The following is a 17559-nucleotide window of genomic DNA, read 5'->3' on the forward strand; positions in this document are numbered from 1 at the left end:
CCATTTTTCTACTATTCAATATTTTTATCCATAACCTATATTCATCTTCTTGTTAAGGCAACTTGACTCAACATGTAGATGACTCTACCATCTACTGTTCTTCAAACACCTTAACTCACCTCCAAGAAATCACTCAACAAGCTGTCATCTCCAATGAAACCTGGCTTACAAGAGCACATATCTTACTCAACCCTCTAAAAAAACAAACTCCTCCTTTTTACCCCCCAAAAAAACTCACACTCCCTAACAAAACATCTTTCAAAACCTTTTCAGCAAACGGCACTGAAATTGAATTAGTTCACCATACCAAACTATTAGGAGGCATAATAGATGATCTTAAATTACGGTTACCATGTGTCCCTCTTTGCGAGGGACAGCCCCTCTTTGGGTAGTTGCATCCTGTGAAAAAAACTAAAAAATGGTAAATGTCCTGAGACTTTAGGACAAGAAATTCATATGTTTTCTGTAATAGTTGCATAAAAAGTTATTTTATATCTAAAACACTTAAATATTGTATGAAACAGCATAAAAACTCAAATGCTACAAGAATAAGCTTTTATCTTGGCAAAAAAGTGAAGTTATGTCCTTTGCACTGGTCAAGAGTATGTTTTATCCTTCAAAATTTCACGTTTCTACAAATAATGTCCCAATTTGGGCATTTGAAAAGGTGGAACCCTATCTTAAATTTGACCTTCACAGCCAAGAAAACCCATAAAAAAACTATGCATATTATGCAGATGCAAACACCTTCTGAGCAGATCCACAAAAATTACCCTAGGTGAAACCTACGTTATGCACTCCCTACTCTATGGAGCTCCAATTCTAACCAATTTACAAACTCCCCCACCACCTCTCCTACATTCATCCTATAAGAATACAAAAAAAATCACACATAAACCATTAGCCTGCCCATCTCGTACTCCTTTAATCAACATATATTTCCCTAAAAGAGCGCATAGATCAGAAGACAAACAACTTCTCGTCACATATAAACCAAACAAATCCTCTAGACAAAGCCTATACTCATACTCAGTAGCAAAAATGGAACTTCCTACTTCAAACCACCAGTACTATTTCTAACCCACCCAACTTTAAATGCTCCCTAAAAGAATGCTCTATAAAATCCTGTACTAATCCTGGCTGAACCTATCACCATACTTCACTCGCCCCCTTCAACTTAAGTCACACCTCACAACCATCTCTAACCTCCTATTACTCTCCTTTCTTTTGTTTTTCCCCACTGTCTTACCATAGCCACTTTCTCTCTGCAGACCTGTATTTTATATAGCATATATCATGGACAAAAGTAGGTTAAAAAAGAAAAAAAGACTGCTGGGTGCACAAGTCCCAGGATAAAAAAGTGCCCAGTCTTGGTAGGCAGACTGGTGCCAGGACTGGAAAAAATGACAGTGTAGAATCCTCAAGACATGGAACAATTCCTTCAATGGGGTTGTGCCAGGCTCAGGGGAGGATGGTCTCCCCTGTTGTAGAAGGAAATAGTAGTCCACATAACAAAAACGGACAGGCCAAAACACAGCCAAAAAGATGAAAGAGTGGACTACTAACAAGATGAAAAAAATGATGTATTCTTACTATTATGCAAGAAACCCAGAATTTCCGGACAGAAGATATACAAAAAGATTAAGAGAAACTAGAGGAAAGAAAAATACTTGCACAAAAAAAACTCTCAAAAGCTTCAAATGCAAATTTGTATTCAGTTATACAACAGATTCATGAAAAACATTACACAGACCAAGTAACCTTGGGCCATTTGGTAAAAGAAGTGACTGAAGAAGTGCGAAAATATAAAGAACAAAATCTAGAGATTTTTGAAAGGTATAAAAAAGAAATATGGCCATAGGAAAGAGATCGGATATGGTGCAATATTTACGCAAAAGAGAAAGCCAGAAGAAGAGGGAGACATTGAAAGAAATATGGACATGGGAAAGAAAAGGAGATTAAATATGATGCAATATTTCTGCAAAGGAAAAAGCAAAACTAATCAATACAAAGAAAGCAGCACCAAAGATATTTGAAGAAAAATACAAGCAAAGGCATCCAGATATGGAAAATGTTACAGTAAAACAAAGAGGGAGAGTAAAAAAAGAGGATTAGTAATGGAGAGGTTAAAAAAATAGAAACTGAAGTTATGGATTACCTGTGAAGTGAAGGATTTAGTGTACAAAATTAACTCTGATAGCATCACAGTGTGATAGAACAATGAGTCCCCAAATTAAGGAGAAATCAGAGGATTCCTGCTCCATTGGTCAGTTGCCATATGAAGATACTTGGGAGCCTTCAGTAGGAAACCAGTATAAAAGTTCAGTTGGAGATGAACAGCAAGGGAAGGAACAGGAAACTGTGGCAATTCTGATGTTGTTAATGTTGTGGAGAGATAGACCAGTGAGTTCCCATATGAAAGAGAAATGGATGACAGAGAATGAAGCTGAAGAGAATATGGCACAGGAAGATGTTCTGGAACTTTCTGTAGAATGTCTGCAGGAAACAGAGAACAGAGAATGAGCCCTTAGTTTAGAAGAAAATTATCTAAATCTATAACTTAATAGACATGGTTAGACCTTAAGATCAATGAAAGATATAGATTACAGAAAGTCAGTAAGACTAAAATGTTAGAAGTTTGATAAAACAAATGAACACATTAATCAGGACTGTTCATAGAAATTCATGCGCTATAACAGAAATAAATTACTATACATCTAATTGCGACACAGTGGTACTGCAGTTAGTGTTGTTGCCCCACAGCAAGAGGTTCCCCAGTTCGATTCTTAGCTGGAGTGCCTTCTGTGCAGTCTGCATATCCTCCCTGTGTTCGCATGGGTTTCCTCCAGGTGCTTTGATTTCCTCCCACATTCCAAAGACATGCTGTAGGTGAACTGGCCACATGTGAGTGTGCGGTGTGGGAGAACTACAACAGCACAGCTACCCACCTGACAGTGTAAACCTTGGCTCTAGATGATGGTCACTGTTGAAATGATACCCCAACCCCATTTGCAAAAATGGGAAAAAGGGGGTGTGAATGGATGGATCACTGTATGGCTAAATTAATAACAGATATAGTCTTACCACAAAATAAAAATACAGCAACAAGGGAAAGGAAGAGGAGAAATCAAATGCCATCTTAAAAGCATTGGATAGAGAAACTATAAAGCAATTAAGACAATAAGGGTCACTGTTAGAACAGTACAAAAGAGGGAACAGATCAACAAAAGTACTCAAGAAGACAGATGTGATAAAAGCAACGCAGAGTATCAGAACACAGCAGGATATATTGTACATATTGCAAATAATAAACAAAAGATAATCAGCACAGACAGAAAAACTTAGAAGACACATGGATAAATATAAAGGAAAAGTACAAAATAAGCAATTTACTGATGATCCAAAAAAGATAGCCGCGGTGGTGCAGCGGTAAAGTTGTTGCCTCACAGCAAGAGGTTCTCCCATTCAATTCTCAACTGGAGTGGGGGGAGTGCCTTCTGTGTGGAGTCTGCATGTTCTCCCCGTGGTTGGGTGGGCATTTGAAAGACATGCGTAAAAGGGCGTGCCTTCGTTGAAGGTTGAACATCGAGCTGGCACCTCGACGTTCGTCAAAATCTACTGCCAATCATTAGCAGACCGGAGTTCCGCTGTGGCGACCCCTAACTGGGAAAAGCTGAAAGACAACAACTGATGATCCAAAAAAGCCTTATAGAAAATTCAGAAACAATGTAAAAAGAAGAAATAGACACACACTGGAGAAATATCTATGAAGATCCCATAGAACATAACAAAAATGCTGACTGGATAGAAAAAGTAAAAGAAAGAATAAGAAGTTCAAATGTACAGGATATGAAATGGAATGAAGTAATGGACAGAGAAATTGAAATAAACTTAAGAAAAGCAAATTTTCCTAATTAGAAACCTCCAGACCCAAATGCAGTACCTAACTTCTGGCAAAAAGTATTAACATCTTTACATGGAGATTTAGCCATGAGCAAGAACTATTTATATGAACACCCCGAACAAACAACCTGGCTAACAGAAAAAAGGATGCTCCTCCTTAAGAGTGAACCTGCAAGATATCCCAAAAACTATAGACTGATAACTTGCCTTCTGACGATGTATAAACTAAACACTGGAATTGATGCCTATAGAGTTTATAGTAATTTAGAATAAAACTCAATCATGGCAACAGAACCAAAGGGTAACAAAAGAAAAACATATGGAACAAAGAATCATTTGTTGCTAAATAAAGACATAATGGAGAATTGCAAAACAAGGAAGAATCTTAAGTATGGCATGGACAGACTATAAAAAAGCATTAGACAACATCCCAGATTCAGATAAGAGTGCTTATAGATGTACAAGATACCCCACATTGATCAATTACATTACAGTGACCATGAAACAGTGGCAAACCATTTGCAGCTAAGCCATGGTAATGGACAAATTATTATCCCAGAGACAAAAATTCAAAAGGGGCTATTCCTGGGTGACTGTCACCACTGCTCTTTTGTCTTGCCCTTAACCCATAAAGCTGTCTACGTAACAGATTAGGTCGTGGTTACAATTTTGCTCCCGGTAAACAACAAAGTCTTTTTGTGGATTATTTAAAACTATATAGTTCATCAGATAAGGAACTGAAAGCACAACTACAAGTGGTCAAAACTTTCTCGGATGATAAATGAATGCCATTTGGTCTTGATAAATGCACAAAAGCAACCTTTAAATCAAGAAAGCTGCAGCACCAAGAAAATGTCAGTCTGGGATAAGAATGTGATATAAAACAACTTGAACAGGAGAGAGTGTATAAATATTTGGGAATTGATGAAGTATCAACAATAAAACATTAATAAATACAAATAAAACTTAGTAAGGAATACTTTAGAAGATTAAAATCAATACTGAAAGCAGCCCTGACAACTAGGAACAAAGTCTGAGTTATAAACCAATTTGCCTGTCCTGGTCTAACTTACAGTTTTGGGGTGATTGAATGTCCCCAAAAGGTATTGGATCAGTTGGACAGGAAAACAAGAAAAACGTTTCATACTTATCAAATGATTTATAAAAATCAGTGTATACCAAGATTATATATTCCCCGTTCTGAAGGGGATGTGGACCTCCTTGAAATTGATTACAAGTACAGATCTGCAATTTTAAGACTGCATACACATCTGCTGACTTCACAAGATACAGACATAATGAAAGTTTTAAACATGAGGAAGACAAGTCTAAGATGACTTCCCGGCTTAATTTTGCTGAAGCATATTGGTGTCAAGTTGGAATGGAAATCAAACCAGACATAATTAAAAGAATATAAGGTGAAGGATCAGATGAGAAGGCAAGAAATGTGGCAAAAGCATAAATATAGTTGTAAGTACAGAAAACTCCTGGAACAACTTCATGTCAATCAAGATGTAATGCAGGAATGGTTAAGGAGAGGTGAATTTAAACCAAAAGCTGAAAAGTTAATATTGGTAGCCCAGGATAGTGGACTACATACACACTGGCTTACAAAGTCCATTGAACGTCAGAGAAACAGAAAAGTGCAGGTTTTGTAAAACAGAATTGGAAACAAATCTCACAACTTGTCGATGGATGTGATTCAGTAAACAGGCCTTCTGCCATTAGTGTAAGGATAATAATGTGGCAAGACTCTTGCACTGGGGATTGTGCAAACATTACAATACTGAAGTAGCTGAGAAGCATTGGAAACATGAGCTACAAAGCATTATAGACAATTATGAAGTTTATATCACATGGAATCACCCATTACCAACAGTTCAAAAAATAGATGCAAGAAAACCAGGTACAGTAATCCATGAAAAGAAGACAAAGGTAACATAGATCATTAAAACTGCTACATCCAGCGATCAGTGTCTTACATTCAGAGAGATACAAATTCAACAAATACCAGGATTTGCAGGAAGAAAAGAGGGCAATGTGGAAGAAGCATACCCAGACAGTCCCAAGGAGGAATGGGTCTCATAAAAAAGAATTTCCAGTCTTATTTAGATATGTTACTGACACATGTAATTCCTTATGAATTGCACAAGGAGTCAATTCTGGATACAATGCAGGTGCTGCGAAGAGAGCACTTCTGGCTAACATCAAAGATTTAAACAATACTAACTTCATGAACTTTAATCATATTTTGACTTAGGAATGGAGTCCATTCCTGTCATGGTATTAGAACCCCAAATGACTTGGAGAAATTAAAGTGACAGACCTTTCCTCTACCTCTTTCCCTCCTACTCACCTAAGCTGCTCAGACCCCCTACCCTGCACTATTCTTATAATCTTCTTTTCTCTCCATCCTTATTTCCTTCTATAACCATAATACGAACATCCTCTCTCATGCAAAGACATCACTCAATTTCCGGGTCTGTATTATATCATCGAACGCTTAAAAAAGCGCACGCTGATTGATGACCTAATTTAAGCAAAAGCTTACAATCTCGGTCAGATCAGCAATTTTTTTCCCAGGGGAAAAAAAAAAAAAAAAAAAAAAAAAATCGCTGATAGGTTCATAGGTTAGTACTAGGCTAACTACCCTTGTGGGCCATTTCAAGCATAGCCAATTACCCCATGTGAGAATCAAACTCTGCACTTTGTGTCTGTAAGGTAAACACCTTAACCATTATGCCATCCTCCCACCCACCAAACACATACACACAACACAAGCACACCAAACAAACAGAAATCCACACACATACACCTAAAATCTGATACCTAACCCTACACTAAACTATGCACACACCACTAACTACCCACTTACCTTAACCCAAACCCTAAGGTCCGTCACTATCGCACACTCACCTCACCCGCTCCCTAACCCTAACTCACCTAAATCACCCTAACACTCACATCCACACAATCGCACACTTACCTGAATCCGACCGGTAACTTTCCACCATAACACTGAAAATACCGAAGCAACAGAAACGGACAACTGAATTCTTTCCCTAGGAAAAAAATTGAGTTTCTGCTGCTTCGATATTGTACAGTTTCACGAAAATAAGTTCGATCAATAAGCGTTCGCTTTTTTAAGTGTTCGAGGATATAATATAGACACCAATTTCCCCTCACTACCTCTAATCATGTAGTCTCAAATAACTCTCAAAATATCTTATCAGAATTGTCTCATGTCTCATTTACTGCATGCTAATTTAGCAAACAAAATGAGTTTTTCCTCACGTATTTTCTCTAACTCATGTTACTGTTTTTCATTGCACTCCACTTCTGCTGAAAAGAGTAACAGCTGTATACAATCGGTCTAACTTCTGTTTGTTTTCTGTGATGGGAGAGTTACTGTGTATATCAAATATTAACAGTCTACAATTATGTAATCTTAAGATTTTGATGGAAATGGTTTCCTCAGGGTCAGACTGAGAAAGTGTATGCATCTACATTATGCTCACACACATTTTAAAATTAAGTGCCACCGTAAGGAAAAATTAAACCACCTTCATGCAGAAAATGGCATTTATTATTCTGAATCATGTGCATAACTAAACTGCATAAAAGCTGTTTCATTAATTAAGCACATACACATCACAACAGCTTTATTAGCTCCTAGGAGTGCTACTTTATATCACGTCAAATGGGGAGAATAGTTAGCACTCTCACACCTGCCTTACATAGCAGAAGTGTTGGAGGGTTTATTTATTTATTTTCAGTTTGTTAAATGGGTAGGTGGACTGCTCAGATGATCCTCTTCAGCCACAACCCAGGCCAGCTGGCACATACAAGTACAATGTTTATTAATAAACAAATATGCAAGAGACAATAGGACAAATAAGACAATGAGTGTACACCAAGCATAGGTAATAGTAAGACGTTATAAAAAAACGCCACTCATAGCAAGCACAGGTGTGTTTTAGTGTGGAATGGCATACAATGATTAACCATTTACTCATGGTTAAGGACATGCATCTGCCCTTAATAATACAAAAGCATTGTATTCAGACATGGGAGAGAAAACACACACCCACACAACCTGACAGGCCAGAAGAAAAAATTATTAAAAATAATAATAATTCAGCAAAATTATAATTTTAAAAGCCATGCTATAAAAATATCATTCAACAATTTAGTTACAAATAAATATGATATCACTGTAGGAAAGTACCAATTAGGTTATCATTTCATGACATCGACTTAAAATCTAGACGAACACAAAATGTGCTCAATGCCAAACTAGCATGTGAAAGTTTTTGTTTTTTTTTTGTTTGGTTATCATCAACACAAAAACAAGTATATTTAACTGTAGCCATGCACATTTATTTGAACAGATAATCGTCTTGACAGCAGGTGCTCTGCGTTTACCTACAGACAAGGCATCTGATACAGGACTTAACGTGCCATATTTGCTAACCGTCTTCACTCCTCAGCTGCATCAACATTTATTCTTCCATTGCTGTAACACAAAACAAATAAAACAAAATTAACTCGTTAAAACAATAACAAGTTTCATATTGCCCAACCCAGTGTTAACCCCGCCCTCTTTCAGAAAACCCACCCTTTTGGAACCGAATGCGCGGCAACATCACAAGTATGTGAGTGCGCGAGGTTGCTGGAACGCGAGTATCGATTGCTTTTAAAAGTCAGCTGACGGAAACACCCGCATAGTTATGCGCGAGCACAGTCTTTCCCACCTCCATAGTTATTTACGAGTTCCAGAAAAAAGATACCAAACAGAATCTCCATCGATGTTATAACTTTAACAAGGATGTTTTATGTATATCTACTAATACAAGCCTCTCAAGTTGAGCGTAGACGTCGTTTATACTACGTATCGAGATCGATTAGTCGGCTATGCGTGTACTCTGCAACCTTTTTTAAGAATGCAGAAATATATGCTTTCTAAAGAAACTACAGAAAAAAATTAACTTCCAGCTCATCAAATGTTTAAGGTACTCTGTTTGGAACTTACCAGGGAAAACAGTTACTGCTGCGATACTAGTCGATACTGTGGGCTGGAACTTAGTTTCCCCCTTCTCCAGTTTTGGCAAAAAGTATCACTTTGGTTTAAAACATGTTGGAGCGTTTTAGTCCACTTTACTTGCTAGTGTATTAAAAATAGAACCTTAGCCTTTTTTGCCATCGATTCCCCTAACAAGACCAAAACCTGATACCCCTGCTCAAGCACCGCCCATTGCATTTACCGATTGGACGTATCGATTGGTAATCAGTTGCTGACTGACGGGAAGTAGCGCCAATCGGATTAACACCTTAATGCTCGTGCCAGCCAATTTTTTTCCTGAGCGACAACCAACAGGCCAATTGGTATTAAACAAGGGGGTTTAGCTGTACCAAGGGCTAGTTTGATTGATGAACTTAATCACTATTAAAATAGATCGAGTTTTCAACAGTTCCGCCCATTGCAGTGCAGATAGCGCTGCGGATCGTTTCCGAGTGTTTAATTACAAGCGGCATTTTGTTACGGAGTACTGCATAACTTTTGCGCAGTTTGAGTTATTACACGCGTTTGCTTTTTAAATTTTAGGGCTTCATAGTAAAATGTTGGACAGTGGATCGTTGATGGTACATCAGACCTTAATTTGTGATTTTTTTTGCGCCGATATTGTTTGTTAGCCACGCTAAATTTTACTCGGGGGTTTTAGGTTGGTTGTTGGCCCCCCGCGTTTTTCTGTGTGTTAGTGAACTCTTGAAGTTATGTTAAAACAGTACCTCATTGTCACTAAAGGTGGTTCAAGGTGTAACTGGTAAAGAGTCTGCAAGGGGACGTGCAATGGGCAGACCAGAGAGGGACATTCCCTCAAATCTGTAAGCCCCCCCCCCCATACCTCTCAAGTGTACCTCATTACGAGGAACGTACCTCATTTGGGGTCTAAAGTTCACATTTCTCAAAGTTCCACATTGAAATCGCACATTCAGTGTTAGGAATTTTTTAAAGTGAAATCCATTATAAATAGAAATTAATCATATTCATTCATTAAAAGAGCTTCTTTATAAGTAAAACCAGTATATTTCAACCATCCTATGACCTAGTTGAAGATGTTAAGTAAGCTATTCGTATGTGTTATTTTGCCCATTTGTTCCACATTATGAGGGCTAGTGTTCCTCATTTTGGAGATGGAAGGTTGAGAGCTATGCACCCCCACCTCTAAAAGGGTCTGCCTTTAGTCAGCTGGTGCCTCAGGCAAAAGGGCTCCATGGCACCCCACCACACACCACCCATTGCCCCCATCCTGGTCTGCCTACACCATATAGATTACTTTCTTCTTCCCTTTTCCCACTGTTTGTCTTACTTTCAGTTTTTTTCCCTGTATTCATTCAACATATTTACAAAAAATTCTTTGCTACAAAAAATAAATACTGGAAAAGTGTCACTGCTAGGCCAGTGCCATAGGCAGCCGCCTATTTGGCCTATGCCTAATGCAGGCTCTGCCCCACCACCACTGCTACTACTAACCATAAGCAGTGTTTTCCTGGTCTCCACTAGTGGACTGGTCCACTCCCAGACAGGCAAACAGGATACAGCCTTTCATACCCCCCCCCCCCACATACACAGGCTGCTTCCTCCAGTCCTGGGGCTGCTAATCAAATCCTGGTCGCTTGGGTTTATTATTATTTGTACACCTTGCTAACTGGGGTAGGTCACTGATCCTACTGGACTAATTTAAGTCTCTGCCCAGAATGTGAACACACATCAGGTAAAAAAAATTAGAATTTATACAAAAAGAGCAGACCTCGTTCTTGGTCACCTCCTGAAAAGGGACTGTGTGTCCAGTAGGCCTAACTGGTAAACAAATAGGGTTATTTTTTGTTTTGGGGGTTGTCATAATAGTGTATTTACATATAATGGTGTAAGGTAAACGGGGTTTGATTCTCACCTTTGAATGGAAATTAGCTAGGCCTAAAATGATCTACAAGTGCCTATTACTTGGCTATGAACATATAAAATGGTAACAGAATCGAGTTTTACCACTAGTCTAATAAATTCAAAGATTGTTACTAGGCTAATGACTCAGGGCCCCGCATACCTCAACCTTTTAGAGCAAGAAGTCTGGAAAAAGCTATAAGTAAAAGTGGGACAAATAGAGACCATTTTTAAATATTGCTCTTAGAAAGTTGACAGACTAACAGGTTTAGCATTAACATGTATTTTCTGAAGGATATGAAGTCTCAATCTCAAATGGCTGTCATTATTTTCTAACTTCAGTCTTTAATGACCACAGCTTTATGAAAAATGGACCAAAAATATGAGGGAAAAATCTGGACATTCTGCAAAAATCGGTACAGTTGAGAGGTATGCTTAGGGGCCTTTCTAAGCCTAGCCAAGTTTTCCCAAAAGAATAAAAATGCCCTGTATCCAAAAGGTCTGTATTAAATCAGCAAACGCTTAAAATAGTGAATGCTGATTTACCGACCCTTTAAAAGTGAAAGCTGACAATCCCAAAGACACGGAACGGAAAACAATTGTTGTTCCGTGTCTTCGGGATTGTCAGCTTTCGCTTTTAAAGGGACGATAAATCAGCGTTCGCTGATTTAATATAGACCCTATCCAAATAGGACACTGAGGGCCAGGCATTTATAAGCTATCTCTGTCCATAAGGGACATGGGCGCCAGGCCTGGTGTAAATTCCCAATTCCCCATCCATTGGTCTAGACTGTGCTTAAACTGGGTAATAGACGGACCCAGCTTCACAGGGATGGGTAGCCTGTGTCACACTGCCAGCCCAGGTATCTGGAATCTTGTAAATAATTCTTTCATTTGTGAATATTAATATGATTTATACAAAATTATGTATTGAACAGGGTTTGCACAGTACTGAGCTTCAAGAATATAACCACAGCGTACCCTGCTGGAACATAGAAGATTAACTTGCAAAACTTAAGAATAGTTGAGGTTAAGTTACTTTATAGCTGAACCATCAACAAAAGATGTAATCTCTCAGTTTCAGTGTAGCAGACACAATGTCTAGAGCTAGAAGCTTTTATATTGCCTTGAAAGAGATGTAATTACTAGGTTTGAGACACAGAAGTGTTTTAATTCTTTATGACTTCCTAGCAGGTGCACAGCTATGAGCAAACATCTGAGAGATATGTATTTTTCACACACATGTGTTAAATTCTGTTAGTTTCTGACAAAGGCGTTTAGCCTGGGAACTGAAGTCAGGTGACAAAAAGTGATGTTATCCAACCTAACTCAGCAGTAATTTTTGATATTAATTTAAGAACTCTCTCAGTGAGAGACTGTGCATTTTTGTATTTTGTCTTGGACCTAGCAAGAACATCCATTTCTCATCACCATATGCACTTGTCTTGCTGTAAGTAAGATTTGGGGCATATAGATAGGAATACAGTAAAGTTTAATTTAGATGTTTTCTGTATTTATTTGAGACTGACCTGCAATGTTGTTTCAAAATATTTCTTGTGATTTTCAACTCTGAAGTTACTGTGTTGAGTTACTGAGTATCGTCTTGTTCTTTTATTATTTATTATTAAATATATTTAAACCTATCTTTGTGGCTGATATTTGTGAGACAAATTTAAGCTCTTAAGATACTTGCATATGTATTTGGTGACGCTGTACAGGCCACTCCTAAATACCCTTGCTTGGTCAGACTACCATTTGGATTATTAGTAACATTACACAGTGGGATTGGACACCCGTTGTTAAGGGCCTTAAATAGCTGATAGAGTTGGCTGGTGGCAGCTGGAACTACCTTATATTCTGGGCAGAAGGGGGCATAGCTAGTAGGTCTGTGCTTGTCTACCCCAGGTGTGGGCGAGTGCTTGTATATAAATCAAATCTCAAAGTGTGTGTGCGTCAGCTACTTGGGCAGGATCACAAAACACTGGTTAGACAGAGAGGGTGCTGGATGTCTTAGCTTGGCCACTCAGCTGAGATCTCAACCCTATAGCTGTGCCAGTGGGTAGTCTTATTGGGGATCTGGAGAAAGCGGGAGAAACCAGCCTCAGACTGACTGTGATCTCTGTGTGCTCTTAAGGGAAATTGCACTTTACTGTATGTGTGTACTTGTCATCCTTCCAGTGCGTACGTCCCCCACTGTTGCCAGTGGCGAGGATTGATACCTTGTATTTCTGTTACTGTTTGACTTACATATGCAGGAGATTCATTGGTGTGGGATTTGCAGATGCCTTGTAAGCCATGCACTGATCACCCTTCAGCAATCTATAGGAGACTGAGTTGAGGGGATAGGGCTTTAAGGCACCCTGCATAAGGCAGGTTTGTTATGTCATGTATTCATTTTGTAAATAACCTCTCAGGTCGCAATAATTGCTGCGTATGCCTGGTAATGTACATACTGAAGGGAGCATTGTAGTCTATGATTGCTCTGATAAGGGCAGAGTAGAGGGTATAATGACCTCTTTGGACCCAGATTTCATACCCTTACTTATAAGTTGTGCAACATAAAAGGATTTCCTCACCACTGTGGCCACACTGTGCTCAAAGATAAGGTTACTCTCTGTGCGTACCCAAATCTCTGACCAATGGATCAACTCTTAGGCACACATTATCAACATGGCAATTAGCCAGGACTTCCAAAAGGGTACAATTATGTATTTCTTAGCATTGAGTTTAACACCATGACTTTCGCACCACTTGTTTTTTACAGATGGGCCTTCTTGAAGAATGCTATTGCATGCAGGGGAATTGATGATAACCCCCATCTTGCAATCATCTGCAAACATAGTCCGTCATAAACCTTCTACATTTGCTTGCATTTCAGAGAAATAGATGCCAAAAAGGAATGGGCCCAGCACCAAGCCCTGGGGGACTCTGCTAGTGACTTGCCTCTTGGTGGAGGTGGCCTCACCTGTTTTGACTTAATGCCTAAATTAGTACGCTTGTCTATAATACGTGAATGGGGTTATTGTATCATAAGCCTTGGCCAGGTCAAGTTAAGCTGTGTGCACAGTCTTGCCCTCATTCAATGCTTTGGTGACCTCTCAAAAAAGCCCACCAGAGTGACAGGCATAACCTTCCTTTAAAAATGCTGAACTGTGATCGGTCATCCAGCAATTGCAAGTTATCTATGTCCTCATTTATGTCAATTATGATTGTTTTTCTATTACCTTACATATGAGGCTGGTCAGATTTATGGGTCTGTAGTTGGACCTCTTTTGTGCAGAGGAATGACTACCATTCCTTGGGCATAAAACATGACTGTAGGCTTCAGCTAAAAAGTGATTCAAGTGGACCAGAGATGTCATGTTTCATGCTATTTAGTAAGCATTCTGGGATGTTATTGGGGCCCACAAATGCAGTGTTTTTGGCCTTGGAAAGTGTATTGATGACCTGTTCCCTAGTAATGACTGGGGAGATTGTAGTATTTCCTTTGGACTATAGGGGGGAGTGGGGACAGAAATTTGAGCTAAACCTGTAGGCCAAAAGGTTGACAATGGAATGGCCTCCGGTTTAGTGTGGGTGATGCCATTCACAATAAGTTCTGTGCATTTTTGCATAATTCCCTTGAGGTTACGGACATCCCTGCTGAGAGCTTTGTGGTTGTCCTTTGCCTGACAAGCTATTTTTTTTCTTCAAATTTAGCCTTTGAAGTATTAATTAATTATCTTAGCTTCCTGTTTAGAGTATGGGGGGGGGGCTAAGTATGTATGACTTTGTTCCTCCCACTCTTGGCCAAGATTTTTTTTTTTGTTTGTTTTATAACCGATTTATACTGTGATTCCACCAAGGTGGCTTGTCTTTTGAGTTTATCTTATTCTTAATACAAGTGGGCATAGCTCACTCTGTACAGCCATCAATATGGCTATACAGAGATTTTGTAAATAACTCAGCATATACTATGTTTTTTACTGGGTTTGGGGGTGCTTGGAATTTAGTCAAGGTGTCACTTAGTAGAGTGAGGTTAGTCTTGGAATAGTTACTAAAGGTTTTTGGTTTTGCTGGATCCCAGGATTTAATTTTTATTTCAAGCAAAACTGCCTTATGGTCAGATCTGACAAACAAAGACATTACATTGGGTGAGGAACATCACCCCCACCCATGTTCATGAGTACAAGGTCAAGGATGTTTCTTCCCCTGGTAGGAGAATGGGACCCAACTGTTGCAGGATGTTGGTACTGGTAAAGCTTAGGAATCACTGGCCTTGTGCATTAGAAGTGGTGTAGGATTCCCAGTCTGTAGAGTAGTAGTTGAGATCCCCTATGAATAGCATATTGAGTTGAACAGTGAGAAACTCTAGTACCTTGAGATATGTAGTTTGAGTTTTCTGGGACATGGAAGAGGACCTATAGGTTGCAAGGATATGGTATGAGACCCTGTTTATGGTGAGTTGCACATGTATGAGTTCCAGTGAGCCATACACTTTAGTCTGGATGTGAAGTTGGTTCTAATATAGACTGACACTCCTCCACCTTTAGTTTCCTGCTGTGCAGTAGCTGGTCTAAACGTGTGAAAAGAATTATAATGTAAGGTGAAGTGGTGTAGCGGCTTATGTTGTCACTTCACAGCAAGAGGTGCCGGTTTGATTGTCGGCTGGGGTGCCTTCTCTGCAGAGTCTGCATGTCCTCCCTGCATTCGTGTGAGTTTTCTCCGGCTGCTCTGGTTTCCTCCCATGTTACAAAAACATGCATCTGGAGCGTTTCTCCCCAGGCCTTCACTGAAAATTGCTCATTCCAAGTTGGACATTCCCAGTAAACAAACGTTAAATACAATAAATGAAACATAAATAACCTTGCATTGCTGGTGTACTCTCTGCAATGTTAAACCATGTCTCTGTTGCTACCCAGATGTCGACAGACTCCAGGGAAGGCTTACATGGAGTGGAATTTCTTGTATGTAACTTAAGACATTAACAGTTCTTAACGACTGGGACTGAGTTAAATATAACTAACATGTATTAAAAGAGGTTTAACTGTAAGTGACTGAAAAGACAGAGGCAGAAGCTGTCACATTCGTAACATTAACATGAAACTTTAACTGAGAACACAGTAGCAGAAAGATGTGTCAGTCAGTATCATAATAAAGTTTATGAACACAAAGATTTCTAAGATGGAAGTTTTGGGATGTACATTATTTCAAAAATGTTATGTTCATGTACTAAAAAACTGAAAACAAATGCTTCTAAGAGCAGAGCCCTTGACTAGATCCTCTTCCAAATTAATAAATTTGTAATCCTAGCACATTGGCTGAGGGTTACCAACTGTCCTTCACACGGGACATTTCCCATTTGGGTAGGTATGTTCTGCGAAGAATTATGAAAAATGGTAAATTTCCTGAGATTTTAGCACAAAAATTGCTTCATAAGTTGTCTTTGATATTTATATCAGTTAGTGTAGCAATATGTGTACCTCTGCACCATGGAGCTTGAAAAAAATTTTTTTTTATTAAATATCCATGGTAAGTAATATTGAGTCATACTAATTCATCAATACAACTTCTTGTAAACAAGAACGAACATTTTTTAACAATGCTGAGTTTCCTTGTTAATGTTGCTAATAAGCATTCCACATTTTCCCATTTGTTCCACATTTCGGAGACAGAGGGCTGAGACCCGTGGATTATATATGCTCACTGAATGTAAGGCAGTCTGTCCAGATGATTCTTCAGATTAAAACATACCTTTTCTGAACAATCATCCCTTACTTGGTGTCTTTTAACAATAACAAGTGCCAGGTGATTTGTCTATCATGATTTTACAGTATTAAATAAAAAAGCCACTGCAATTGCATAATATTTTGAATGAAATACTCTGACTTCAGGACATATATCCCCAGTCAGTCACATCTACACACTGTATTATTCAGTTAATTCTCCCACCCCTTTGAAATAGAATTAACAGAAAAATGCACTCTGCAAATGTGTGCTGTAGAAGTGTTTAAAGCAAACATTTTAATAACAATGTTTGGGTGAAATAAGTATTCTATTGTTTTTCATCTAGAACTACCTGAGAGCAGTTCACAGTGTATCCCTGATGCCAAGGATTAGTAATTAGTAGGGTATGTTTTACCACAGTATCCCACACCAAACTTTTTGAAGTATTACTCATGGTCGGTCTAGATCAAAAGTGAAACTTTGGAGTCAAACCTACATCACAGGGTGATTAACAAAGCTGCCCAGTGTATGTATGATTGGGGTAATATGCACTAATCCCAAGGTCACTCTACATCAAGGTGCCCTACTGAGGAGTGCAGCAATTTCAGAGTTATTACACATATATACACACACAAATATATATATATATATATATATAAAATATATAAACACTTTATAATTTTGAAATACTGAATTTCAGTATCTCGAGACTATAAAGTCGAAGTTTTGAAATAGTGAAAGTGCATAATTGCAAAATTGAATATCTGGAATTTACGGTTATGGATTTGCACTACATAATGTCCAGGGTTGTATGTGGATGGTGTGCGGTGCCATAAGTGGATTTAGGTGTAATGTCAGGTAAGTGAGTGTTCTGTAAGTGTTTTGGGTGGGTGTTTGAGTGTATGTGAGTGTGATGTGTGTGTGTGTGAGGGACTGTAGAATGTGTGTGAGTTTGCTTTTGTTTTCTGTTTGTGCGATCTTGGAGTTAGCATATATAAGTAGGGAGA

At 38.7% G+C, this 17559-nt stretch overlaps 1 long non-coding RNA gene across 2 annotated transcripts in view; it reads right to left on the bottom strand.

Moving 5' to 3' along the window:
• The window catches only part of LOC122791360, a 110672-nt gene extending 101417 nt beyond the window's left edge, over nt 1-9255 (bottom strand). Inside the window, exons 1-2 of one of the 2 annotated variants that reach the window (XR_006363150.1) lie at nt 8936-9255; nt 8333-8419 (exon numbers count right to left, since the gene is read on the bottom strand). This is a non-coding gene — a long non-coding RNA (uncharacterized LOC122791360). Of the gene's footprint in view, nt 1-8328; nt 8420-8935 lie in introns of both variants that reach the window. The other variant, XR_006363149.1, reaches the window with a different exon arrangement.
• Nucleotides 9256-17559: the final 8304 nt, after the last annotated feature.

The sequence above is a fragment of the Protopterus annectens genome, chromosome 17.part0 (assembly GCF_019279795.1).
Source record: "Protopterus annectens isolate FY-2018-M chromosome 17.part0, PAN1.0, whole genome shotgun sequence".
NCBI lineage: Eukaryota > Metazoa > Chordata > Ceratodontiformes > Protopteridae > Protopterus > Protopterus annectens.